Source organism: Triticum urartu, chromosome 5A (genome assembly GCF_056163025.1).
Source record: "Triticum urartu cultivar PI428250 chromosome 5A, HENAU_Tu73, whole genome shotgun sequence".
NCBI classification, from domain to species: domain Eukaryota; kingdom Viridiplantae; phylum Streptophyta; class Magnoliopsida; order Poales; family Poaceae; genus Triticum; species Triticum urartu.
The window spans coordinates 165,627,816-165,640,697 of NC_141877.1; the positions used below are offsets into that span (position 1 = coordinate 165,627,816).

General features: G+C 46.0%; 1 pseudogene; it reads left to right on the forward strand.

Annotated features, from left to right (window-relative positions):
* The first annotated feature begins 1,528 nt into the window (after nucleotides 1-1,528).
* LOC125529594 (uncharacterized) lies at nucleotides 1,529-2,352 on the forward strand (annotated as a pseudogene).
* The last annotated feature ends 10,530 nt before the right edge of the window (nucleotides 2,353-12,882 follow it).

Consider the following 12,882-nt stretch of genomic DNA (forward strand, 5'->3'; position numbering starts at 1 on the left):
TTCGCGTGGACACTGCCCTACATGGTGTTGCTCGTTTTTAATGACTCTGAAAAGAGTTTACTAATGAATTCCAAAGGATTTAGGTATTTGACTAGCAGTCATCTTCATCAGGTCTAGATATTGCTGTGAATAAGTGTTCTTTCACTTGAATCTATGGATTGGCTTAAGCAAGCATGGTATCTTTGGACCAGACCTCGAACATCTGCTTCTATAGGAGTTCATGTCTGTCAACATAACTAGTTTGATCCCCCTTCCTAAAGTATACATACAGCTCTTTTCTATTCTGATAATAAGTAAAGTGTCCCTCCTCCACCAGTCGATGAGCCTGCCTGAGAATCTACGCACTAAAGCCATACTGCAGGATTGCCCCCCATCATTCCAGCTTTAACTGCCTATTCGGCTTCAGCAGTGGGTTTCCAAAGGCGCTCTTCCCAGATAAAAACGGTTTTTATTCTATCCATAGGGACTTTTTCTCCAACTAGATTGAGCACGAAATCCAAGGACCTTGAGTGACCACAAAGCCGAAGGGCGAGAGCAAACGGATCAATCACTAGAGACAGCTTTGTTTGTTGATAACAAAGATAGCCTGCCTTGACTTGAATTGAGATAAAGGAAAGGTAGTACATTGATATCGCTCCGCATTGAATTAAGAAAAAGCATTACCGGATTGTGGAGGATCAATAGACTCTGCCGTCGATAGACAGAAAGACGCTTCAATTGCCCATTTCTCTCCGCTATTCTTCGCTTAGAAGGGCTTGACTTACTTAACTTACCGCTTTCCTGAAACTAGCTAAAAAAGGGTCAGGTATACCTGCCTGATGAGATAGGGTTTTTTCTAAAGCGGGAGCTGCTGTCGGTATGGGCAATTTCTTAAGTTCTTTAATTGATTCCATCCCCGAGTGCTACCAAAGTTCCTCTAATTCCTCAGCCAGATATTTCCCTTGCCAGACTTTACCGATAGCGGAATCGATAGATGTTACCACGGAGTGGTACCTAGCAACCTTCATTCCTGCTTTTCCGTCTTGCCTTTGCTACTTGAGAGCTGGCAGTTTTGTACCCCACATGAAAGTCTCCCAGAGGGAAGTTTTGTAAAAGGTTCCTAAGACACAGCATGGAAGAGTCAAAATATTCAGAAGCGAGGTCCAAGAATGAAGAAGGGGTAGGATTACTGAATGAATACAAGCTGTGGATAATACCTGAGGCATAAAAGATGCATTTTCTACGGGATCCCGGAACCACCAGCCACCCCGACCTAATTCATGATGAGCCCACCAACTTCCTGGCGAGATGCCTACGGTTAAAAACAACCGACATGTCAAGATCCAAATTCGAATTGGTTCCTGGTCCTGGTCAGAGACCACCGTGTTCGCGCTGGCGGTCCAACAAAGAGGCGAAGTAGTGGTGTCTTTCTTTCCATTACGAACGACATGCTTCGCCTGCTCCCTCCCCGTGTCCATTAGCGCTCCTGTCCAGAGTGAAGAGAAGGCGAAAAAGCGCCGCCGAAGTAGCATGAGCAGGATTCTATTGCTACGCAACAATAGAGCAGGCGCGCCGCCCACAAAATGTTTGAATGATCGGGTAAAGAGCGAGCTTCTTATATGGGATCCGACGCATCCAGCAGAGCGAAGCAGCGTTCCATTCTTTTCGGCGGCATCCTTCCGCATTGGCGGCGAGTGGAGTGCCACAATCCCATTCATCATTTTTGATCTACATAACCTAAAGCCCATAGCACTGGCGACATCTCCGGCATAAATGCAAGGAGGATGTATATCTGATATAGGATCTTGTGGAACTGGATTTGATTCTGCAAGCGGTTCGGTACGAACGAAGAAATTTCGAACAAAAGGATCGGAACTCGCTGATAGGAAAGGAGAGAAAAACAAAGCAATGCCAAGAGCTTCGTCAATCTGTTGTTCATCGATAGACGAAGCTCTCTCTTTTTCATCTCGTGCCAGATGTAACAAAAGATTAGTCCTTTTTCCTTCTCGCGAACCACGAGAGCGCCCAGCGCCCAGAAGAGCAAAGCTCATTTTGAAAACAGGGTCAAGCGGCGCATTAAAAAGGGCTGGCCCGTTAAAAGGACGCTTACTTTGCAAACGAAGTTCAGAATCAACAAGGGTTCTCCGAACGAAGGGAGTGTACAACTGGGGCGCAGCCCGACTTTTTTGTTGGAGAGATAGAATGGAGTTCTTCATGAAGTTCGAGACAAAGGAAAAAATCAAAGTTTCTCTATAGCCTCTTCGTTTTGAGACATTATGGCTTTGGGGTCAACCCCGGTAACAAAAAAGGAATCCATAAAAACTTGGGATCCAACACCATGATAAAATACTACCCTCATGATTAGACCATGTCCCTGAGATTTGATAAAAAAGGTGCATTAGCGGTTAATACGTTGTAATTAGATAAGTTATTTGGAATATGACGGAATGAAAGACCAAGGAAAGGAAGAAGAATGCACCAAAATGCAAGTGTTGCACCAAACGCTGGTGGTTGTTTCTTGTTGTAAGTGAATGCAACAAAAAGACCCGGAAATAATGAATAATGAGAAAATTCATTTATAGACATTTCGTGCTCATTTCCAAATTTATGCTTAGTTATTCCCATCATCCGGTAACCACAAGATGATCCCAATCTCCTTTTAGTAATAGATCTTTTTGATATGTCTCAGTCTCAGCGGCAAGGAAGAGAAAATGCATCGAGTCGTTTATCAAGAAAGTGGACGAGCATGGCGGTCCCTATATCTGTGAGGGCTGTACCACTTTTTTTTCAAGTCAGATTAAGAGGTTCAAAAGAGAAAGTCACTCTCCTTATTCTTGGCTAGTGGAATGGAAGCAAGACTCTTTCCTATCCACTTTGCCGAGGGGAGAGAACTAAAAGATAACTCAAGCTAGACAGAAAGGTGCAAAAGTCCACAGTTTCTTAAGGATCCTGGGCATGGCTTTTTCGAACTTAGTTGATTTCGCAAGAAGCAACTTGAAAAGCACAAAGACTACATCTAAACAAACCTTACATCTTCGTTCGGCTCATTCTTGCTTATCTCACCCTATTTCCTTACTTTAGCTTAGAAGTAGGCATATGGGAAGTTACACAAAGATGACTTATCGGTTGGCCTAAGCTTAATCGATTCCATTCTTTCCAATATCATATACGCCTAGTGAAATGCATCTATCTCCTCTCCTCCCCTTCTTTCTTTTTATCCATTTTATATACCTAGTCGAAGACTACTTCAGATTATAGGGCGGGCTTTTCTACCCATTGACCGGGACCGATCACTGTGTTTGACCGCTCTTGGTATTCAGACCTTGGACTTTTTCGCTAGGAGCTGATCCATTCTTTAAGAGCTTTATACATAAAGAGAAGGCGTATTCACTTAAAGGACTGTGAAATCTACCCTATGCCCCGAAAAGTCTAGGCACCTAAATAAAGTAAAGATGGGATCACTGACTAATAGATTAAGCTATCCAACGAGTTAGGAACCTTTTTTCTTCCCCCTTCTCTTCTCCGCTTTGCTCGAGGGAATACGACGAGCACTCATCTCCAGCATTCGGGTGGTCCTATCATCTCTATTTCCTCCCGACATTTCCTTCTCTAGTCAGGGAAGCCATAATCAGTCAGTAAGAAGTATATCTATAGGGAGTTTCTAATAAGAGAATTGGATGTGCGAAACTTGTGTCAAGAGGGGTGTAGAAAGGAGAAAAAGCATAGTTCAAACTAGCCTCATCAACAAAAAAAGCCCATGATGAAATGTCTTCTTTGAGGTGGCACAAAGATGAAAGTAATTAGTTCAACAAGGCCGATGATAGAAGGGTTGGGCCTAATTAATTGTTCTGGTATAGAGATGAATGAGAGGATGGAGATAGCGGTAGTCCTCCCATTAACTACTTCATTTTCATTTATGAATTTCATAGTAATAGAAATCCATGTCCTACCGAGACAGAATTTAGAACTTGCTATCCTCTTGCCTAATAGGCAAAGATTGACCTCTGTAGAAAGACTAATTCATTCGGATCGATATGAGGACCCAACTCTGTTGCATTGCCAGAATCCATGTTCCATATTTGAAGCGGGTTGACCTCTGTGCTTCTCTCATGGTACAATCCTCTTCCTGCTGAGCCCCCTTTCTCCTCGGTCCACAGAGAAAAAAATGTAGGACTGGTGCCGACAGTTCATCACGGAAGAAAGAACTCATAGAGCCGGGATCGGTAACTAATAGTACTACTAACTAATACTAATATATAGAAATAGATATCTAGAAATATAAATGAACTAATATATAGATAATCGAAATTGAAAAGAACTGTCTTTTCTGTATACTTTCCCCGTTCTATTGTTACCGCGGGTCTTATGCAATCGATCGGATCATATAGATATCCCTTCAACACAACATAGGTCATCGAAAAGATCTCGGACGACTCACCAAAGCACGAAAGCCAGTTAGAAAATGGATTCCTATTTGAAGAGTGCCTAACCGCATGGATAAGCTCACATTAACCCGTCAATTTTGGATCCAATTCGGGATTTTTCTTGGAAGTTTCGGGAAGAAATTGGAACGGAATAATATAGATTCATACAGAGGAAAAGGTTCTCTATTGATGCAAACACTGTACCTAGAGGATAGGGATAGAGGAAGAGGGAAAAATTGAAATGAAATAAATAAAGAATAAAGCCAAAAAAATAAGTCGAAGATAGAAGAGCCCAGATTCCAAATGAAGAAATGGAAACTCGAAAAGGATCCTTCTGATTCTCAAAGAATGAGGGGCAAGGGGATTGATACCGAGAAAGATTTCTTCTTATTATAAGACGTGATTTGATTTGCATATGTTTGGTAAAAGAACAATCTTCTCCTTTAATCATATCATAAATGGAAAGTGTTCAATTAGAACATGAAAACGTGACTCAATTGGTCTTAGTTAGTCTTCAGGACGGAGTGGAAGAAGGACGGAGACTCTCGAACGAGGAAAAGGATCCCTTCGAAAGAATTGACCAAGGAGTCATATGAGGTGAAAATCTCATGTACGGTTCTGTAAAGGGACAGTAAGGGTGACTTATCTGTCGACTTTTCCACTATCAACCCCAAAAAACCCAACTCTGCCTTACGTAAAGTTGCCAGAGTACGATTAACCTCTGGATTTGAAATCACTGCTTATATACCTGGTATTGGCCATAATTTATTTCCATTTCCAAGTAAGATGAGCGGAGACGAGTTTATCAGCACCGATACCCCCACGCATCGTGGCCGGTTCCCTCGGGGGTAGAAACTTAGCTTGGAGAAAGATCCCGTTGATCTTCGGGCTGGCCCTTGCCTATTGAAAGTATGGTGTCTCATAAATGCTTTGTTAATGCCTCTTATTCGTCGGATCGGTCCAAAGCGCGGCTAAGTTGACGTTGATATATAGGAGCTGTATTGCTGGAAGAGTAAAAAGAAGGGTCTGGCGGACCCTTCTTTCCTCTGATTTACCCCTACTGCTTATTAGCCTGTCGTATATAACAGATAAGAAGCAAGACAGAGAATTGAATAAGTAAAAATAAAGTCGTGTGTACCCTTTACCGAAAAGCAAATATGACAGATAGGGTACGACATATTGCTTATTCCTGATTGATCTAGTTGACGACAGTTGCCTTGTTGGACCGATTGTGGATTGGAATAGAAGTTTCTTATATACAAATATTCGTGTTTACTGATTTCGCATACTGGGAATGGAACTTGATGTAACCCATTGGAAACTCTCTTTGAGACTCATTATCTGTTATATACGACAGGCTAATTAAGTCCTTCAATTTCAGAAAGGAGTCTTTCCTTACTTCCTTACACAAAACTGTTATGTTGTTATGCTGCTCGTGCAATCAAAACTTAGAATAGAAGAAAAAGAGTTCCCTCGGGACCCATCCTCTTGTCCTTTGCTTGTGTGACTATCATGAGAAGAATTCCATTCCAAGAAGTCAAATAACAAGAAAAAGAAACGAGGTCAAGATTCGTTGTTACCAGTATCGACGAAATGGAGAAAGTGTCCTCCGGGAACGCAATCTACTATATTAGTTGGTGTAGCCAAAGAAGAGGATATCCCCTTTTTGACCCATTGGTCTTCAGAACAGACCCATACCATAGCTACAAACACTTTTGAGTCGGAGGAGACTGGCCAGATCACCTTCTTGAGGCTCTCTGGGCTTATCGGACATCAATCTGTATAGCCACTGGTCCCCTTCTCCTTAGTCGTTGGCATGGACGCCATTCTTCCCAGTGAACTCGACGATTCCTTCCCTGCGCGTTTTGCTCGACGACGATATGACTGATAATCAAAAGCGAGAGGCTCTGCTCTCGAAACTTGACCTCCTCGATTCGATCGATGGGAGAAAAAAAAGGTTACGAGCGGCAGAGCACGCACAAGTCTATCAACGTCAACACAACCGCGCTTTGGACCGATCCTGCGAATAAGAGGCATTAACAAAGCATTTATGAGACACCATACTTTCAATAGTCAAGGGGCGAGGCGCGGACGACGAGAGGAGGCGCCGGGCATGAGGTGGCAGCGAACGGCGATGGCAGGGCGGCGGTCGGAGGCGCGGACGGCGGCGGCATGCTCCGGCGCGGTGGTGGAGCTGGAGAGAGGAGGAGGCCGGGCTCGCACGGGCGCGCAGGGGCTGCGGCGGCGGCGACGGTTGGGCCCGCGGGGGGCGGCTCCGGGCTTCGGCAGGCCCGCGGTGGAGGCGCGGTGAAGTGGGGCGGCCCGGGTGATGTGGCGCACCCCGATTGGACGAGGGCGGTGGCGGGATTTGTCCGGCCGGACTGGACGTGTCCGGCGGCGCGGGGTGGAAGAAAGTTAGGGTTTACCCGCGAAAATGGAGGGAACACCTATTTATAGATTCTGGGAGTTAGGAGAGTCCAAATGAGGTGCGGTTTTCGGCCATGCAATCGTGATCGAACGGCCAAGAGGAGGGAGGGGGTTTGGATGGGTTTTGGGCCACATTGGAGGGGTGTTTGGCTGCAACACACACTAGGCCTTTACGGTTCCTCGGTTAACCGTTGGAGTATCAAATGAACTCCAAATGGCACAAAACTTGACAGGTGGTCTATCGGTAGTGTACCAAGTCCACTTGGCAAATCTCGGTCCGATCCAAGAACATTTAACACCCGCACATGAAAAGAGGCAAAAGGGGGCGTCGGAGGACATAGGAGTGTCGGATCGCAAAACGGACAATGGGTAAAATGCTTGGATGCATGAGACGAACACGTATGCAAATGAGATGCACATGATGACATGATATGAGATGCATGACATGGACAAAATGCAAAACGAAGACAAAACCCAACCACGAGGGAATATCATAACTTAGAGCTGAAAATGGCAAGAGTTGGAATACAAATATGGCAAGTTACATACGGGGCGTTACACATAACCCCAAAATGATAGCGGTAAATCAATAAGAGATATCATAGATCGCACCATATCTAATATAAGTGCGGTTACGACGTTCAGACACACCATTACGCTGTGGTGTTCCAGGTGGCGTGAGTTGCGAAACTATTCTGCATTGTTTCAAATGAAGACCAAACTCATAACTCAAATATTCACCTCCACGATCAGATCGTAGAAACTTAATTTTCTTGTTACTATGATTTTCCACTTCACTCTGAAATTCTTTGAACTTTTCAAATGTTTCAGACTTATGTTTCATCAAGTAGATATACCCATATCAGCTCAAATCATCTGTGAAGGTCAGAGAATAATGATACCTGCCGCGAGCATCAACACTCATCGGACCGCATACATCAGTATGTATTATTTCCAATAAGTCTGTTGCTCGCTCCATTGTTCCAGAGAACGAAGTCTTAGCCCATGAGGCATGGTTCGCAAGCATCAAGTGATTCATAATCAAGTTATTCCAAAAGCCCATCAGCATGGAGTTTCTTCATGCGCTTTACACCAATATGACCTAAATGGTAGTGCCACAAATAAGTTGCACTATCATTATTAAACTTATATCTTTTGGCTTCAATACTATGAATATGTGTATCACTACTATCGAGATTCAATAAAAATAGACCACTCATCAAGGGTGCATGACTATAAAAGATATTACTCATATAAATAGAACAACTATTATACTCTGATTTAAATGAATAATTGTCTCGCATCAAACAAGATCTTGATATAGTGTTCATGCTTAACGCTGGCACCAAATAACAATTATTCAGGTCTAAAACTAATCTCGAAGGAAGATGTAGAGGTAGCGTGTCGACTGCGATCACGTCGACTTTGGAATCATTTCCCACGCGCAGCGTCACCTCGTCCTTAGCCAATCTATGCTTAATCCGTAGCCCCTATTTATATTAGCAACAGGACCAGTATCAAATACCCAGGCGCTACTATGAGCATTAGTAAGGTACACATCAATAACATGTGTTGGGGATATTATTACTGGACATAAACCGGCCAGGAGTGGCGGGGATAACTATATGATGATTACTATTTGAAGCCCAGGAAGACAAAGGATGATGGCGCTTCATGAAGGCTCGAGGCCCAAAGGCGGGTTAAGGTCTGTAGACATAAACTGACATTATCGTGTAACTTGTATTGTAAGATAGGAGGAATAGAGACTGAGTTGGACACGTTGATGATCCGGCCTCGAGACTCTATAAACCGACGGGCATCGACCTATGTATATAAAGGGACGATCCGGCGGCGATTTAGGGACGACAGACAACAACTCGAGAGCCAGGCAAAGCGGATTCACTCCCTGGTCATCAAAACCCTAGCAATTCCATCACAAATGGAGTAGGCTTTTACCTTCATCGTAAGGGGCCAAACCAGTATAAAACTCTCGCGTCCTTTGTCTGCTTTAACCCCTTTAAGCTAACCCGTAGCGATGGATCCACGACTAAGTCCTTCCACAAGGAAATCTGCCGTGACAAAACCACGACAGTTGGCGCCCACCATGGGGCTATCGCACGATGGTTTCGAGTTCTTGAAGGGCAGCTTCAAAGGACTCAAGGGATACACTGTGGGCCGGATGACTAAAAGTCGTCGCGACAAGCTTTACATCGACGATGCAGGATGGAGTCTCGAGGCCGGTTCAATTGAATACGGGTACCGGGTCCCCTTTGGGGGAATTCACGTCATCATCGGCAAGATCGGCGAACCGGGCCCTGAGCCGGACATCTGCGCCAACATCATCGAGACGGCTCAGCATGCAAGCTCAGCCCAGGTTCAGCCCACCGTAAAGCATGTCTTCGTAGGTGTCATCCATGGAGCAGAATATGAGGATGGATCGGCATCTGGTACCAAAACCGTTGTCTGCTCTGACGACGAGTCTTCAATCAGAGAGACCGAATCGATGTACCAGCTGTAGGATGGCCGGATTAGTGGAGGTTCCGATGGCAACAGTTTTCCGAACCCCCTCGATCTGCCAAACCGGGTCGCGGTCTTCATGGCCGGTACACAACTAGCGCAACACTCTTCTACCGCCGCGATAATGATCTCCGGTTTAGCAACAACAACTCTAGCGGGAGCAGGGGGTTCTGCACCGCCTCTGGCTTAGGTTTTGTCCGATCTGTTTGATGCTTTAGCAACATTGCTGGTAGCAGAGGTGGACGTGGCAAACCAGGATCAGCACAATGCAGAGATTGCAAAGGTGAAGGGTCAGATAACTCAGGCTAAAGTGGACCTGGCAGCAGAAAGCACCAGGATGGCTATAGAGCGGGCCGGATTGGAGGCTCAGGCGTACCGGCTTATGCTGGATCAAAGTGCGTCAGATGACGTCATGAGGAGAAGATACAGGTCGCGCCTTCCATCGGTCTTGGAGGCGAGGAATCTCTTTAACACGCCAGGAACGGGCACCAGCAACCAACCTGTGGTAAACCGGGCGGAGGCACCAGGGAGCGGGGCACCGGTTCAGCCTCGTGCGATGGATCCGCCGCCTCCGCCTCGTCAGAATGACATTACGTCACGACACGTCTCAACACCTCCGGGTCATTACTCTAACCCATTGGATAACATCGTTGCTGTCGCTTCACGATTGGCAGCTCTCCCGATTGATAGCGAGTCCCCAGTAGCAGTTGAGACACGACGGGCTAGGGAGCCCCTTCAGACGGCTTTGACTCAGCAGCAGGCCTATTCATATAGCCGCGGAAGGATTCATTCTACTCCCTGCCCAAGGTGGAGCTACAGCAGGCATATCGATGAACCGGCCGTATCAAGCAGTGCGAGGAATCGTAATCCGCCCCGTGGCAATAACCCGACGGGTGGCGGTGCAATGCCCAAGATGTAGTGGATCGCGCTAGGGCACGTCTGGAAGCCGAGTTAGCGGCACAGCACGAAGCTCCGGTTCGTCAGTTCACTCCGGTTCGCCCAACAACATCGGTGGAACCAGGGGTTACCTCTAGTTCTTTGGGAGTGCCATGTCTTGTCCCAGCACTGCGCAATGTACGGTTACCCAGGGATTTCAAAGGCCCGCGTAAGGTGCTGAATTACACCGCCGATTTGTCCCCTGAGTCATGGGTGGAGAGTTATGAGATGGCAATGGAGATGCTGGATGTGGACGAAGCGGCATGTGCCAAATACTTTACCATGATGTTGGAGGGAACAGCTCGCACGTGGTTGAAAAATCTGCCAGCCAACTCTATTGGATCATGGGCCGAGTTAAGGGTCCGGTTTATCTAGAACTTCAAAGATACGTGCAAGCAGTCCATGTCCATCGTGGATTTAGCTGCCTGTGTCCAGGAGGAAGGAGAATCAACCACCCACTAGGTGCACTGGGTTCCGGAGATTTAGCATTCATCAGACCACATCAATGCTGACACAACCATTTTAACATTGGAAGGCAATTGCCGGTTTGCACCTTTGAAGCTAAAATTGGGACGGCTCAAAAGCCATTGTAATGACATGGGAACGCTTATGGAGGCTCTGGTAAAATATGTCGACTCTGATAGTACCAAGGACCCTGAGTCTGATGATGACAAGACAGGGAAGGGAAAGAAGAGCGGCAACGCCAAGGGGCATCAGCTTAATCCGGCAGGACATGGGAACAATGGTAAACGCAAGGCAGATAATAGCTTGGACTTTGTGGCTAACACCAACGCCCAGGACAACGGTCAGCTGCGTAAGGGTAAACCGCCCCAGCGGGGTGGAGGGTCAGGCCCCAATCTAGAGCGCATGTTAAATCAGCCTTGCTCAAAGCACGAATAAATGGAGAGACCTGCTACGCATCTTTGAAAAGATTGCTTCATTATGCGGGAGTTCAAAACTTCAAATATTTTTCAATATGATAATGGACCGCCCGGCGGTTCAGGAGGCGGTTTCCATGGGCCGGGTTATGGTGGTGGCAGTTCCGGTTCAGGGTTCCAGGGCAACCAAACCGGACATGGAAATCAGAACAACCAGGGCAACCAGGGAGGTTACAACCATTAGGGGAATCAACAGCAGCAGCAATCAGGTTATCAGAGCAATCCAAAACAATTGAATAGTGGGCAGTATCATGTCTTCACCACTAGCTTATGTAAGCACGATCAGAAGCTTCGTAAAAGAGCTGTGAACTCCGTTGAACTGGCGGTACCTCGTTATCTATGCTGGTCTGAACAACCCATCCTGTGGAGTCGAGAGGATCATCCACCCCGGGTTGACAATCCGGGTCATCTGGCTTTAGTGGTGGCACCCCAGGTTGGGGGTATAAATTTACCAAGGTCCTTATAGATGGAGGAAGTAGTATCAATATCCTTTACTATGAAACCTTTCATCACATGGGGTTAACAGATAAGAATCTTAAACCATCGAACGTTGTGTTTCATGGGGTAGTGCCTGGTAAATCAGCATACCCAGTTGGCAAGATAGCTCTAGAAGTTGCTTTTGGAGACGATCATGATTCAAGATCGGAGGTGTTGACTTTTGAAGTGGTGAAAATAAAGAGTCCATATCATGCCCTATTCGGATGGCCGGCTTATGCTAAGTTCATGGCAAGGCCTTGTTATGTTTATTTGCAGCTTAAGATGCCGGGTCATAAGGGGACCATCACGGTGCATGGGAGCCGGAAGATTGCTTTGGAATGTGAAGAAGGTGATGCAGCTTATGCTGAGTCGGTTTGTGCCAGGCAGGAGCTGAAATTTTACAAAGACAATGTTGATCCGGTAGATATGACTTCTCTAAAAAAGCTGACTACTGAGCATGATCCGGCACTGAAGTTTAAATTGACTGAGGAGACTAAACTGGTTGACTTTGTTCCTGCCGATTCATCCAAGCAGTTCAGCATCAGCGCTAACTTGGATCCGAAATAGGAAGGCGCGCTCATAGAGTTCATCCGTGAGAACCGGGACATCTTTGCATGGAAGCCTTCTGACATGCCAGGTGTACCGTGGGAACTTGCTGAGCACACCCTTAATATAGATCCTAAGTTTAAACCGGTCAAGCAGTTTCTTCGCCGCTTCAACAAAAAAAGGCGTAAAGCTATTGGTGAGGAGGTAGCCCGGCTCTTGGCAGCAGGGTTTATTGTGGAGGTCTTTCACCCTGAGTGGCTAGCTAATCCAGTGCTAGTACTTAAGAAAAATGGCACTTGGCGTATGTGTGTGGATTACACAGACTTAAACAAAGCCTGTCCAGCTGACCCCTTTCCTCTCCCTCAAATCGATCAAATTATCGATGCTACAGCAGGTTGTGACCGTTTGTGTTTTCTGGATGCTTATTCTGGTTATCATCAGATCAAAATGGCAGTTAAGGACCAGGAGAAGACAGCCTTCATAACTCCCTTTGGAGCCTTCTGCTATGTATCTATGCCTTTCAGGCTCAAGAGTGCCCAGGCAACTTACCAGCGTTGTGTTCAGAATTGTCTACATAAATAGATTGGGCGCAACGTACATGCATATCTGGATGATATTGTGGTGAAATCCAGAAAGGA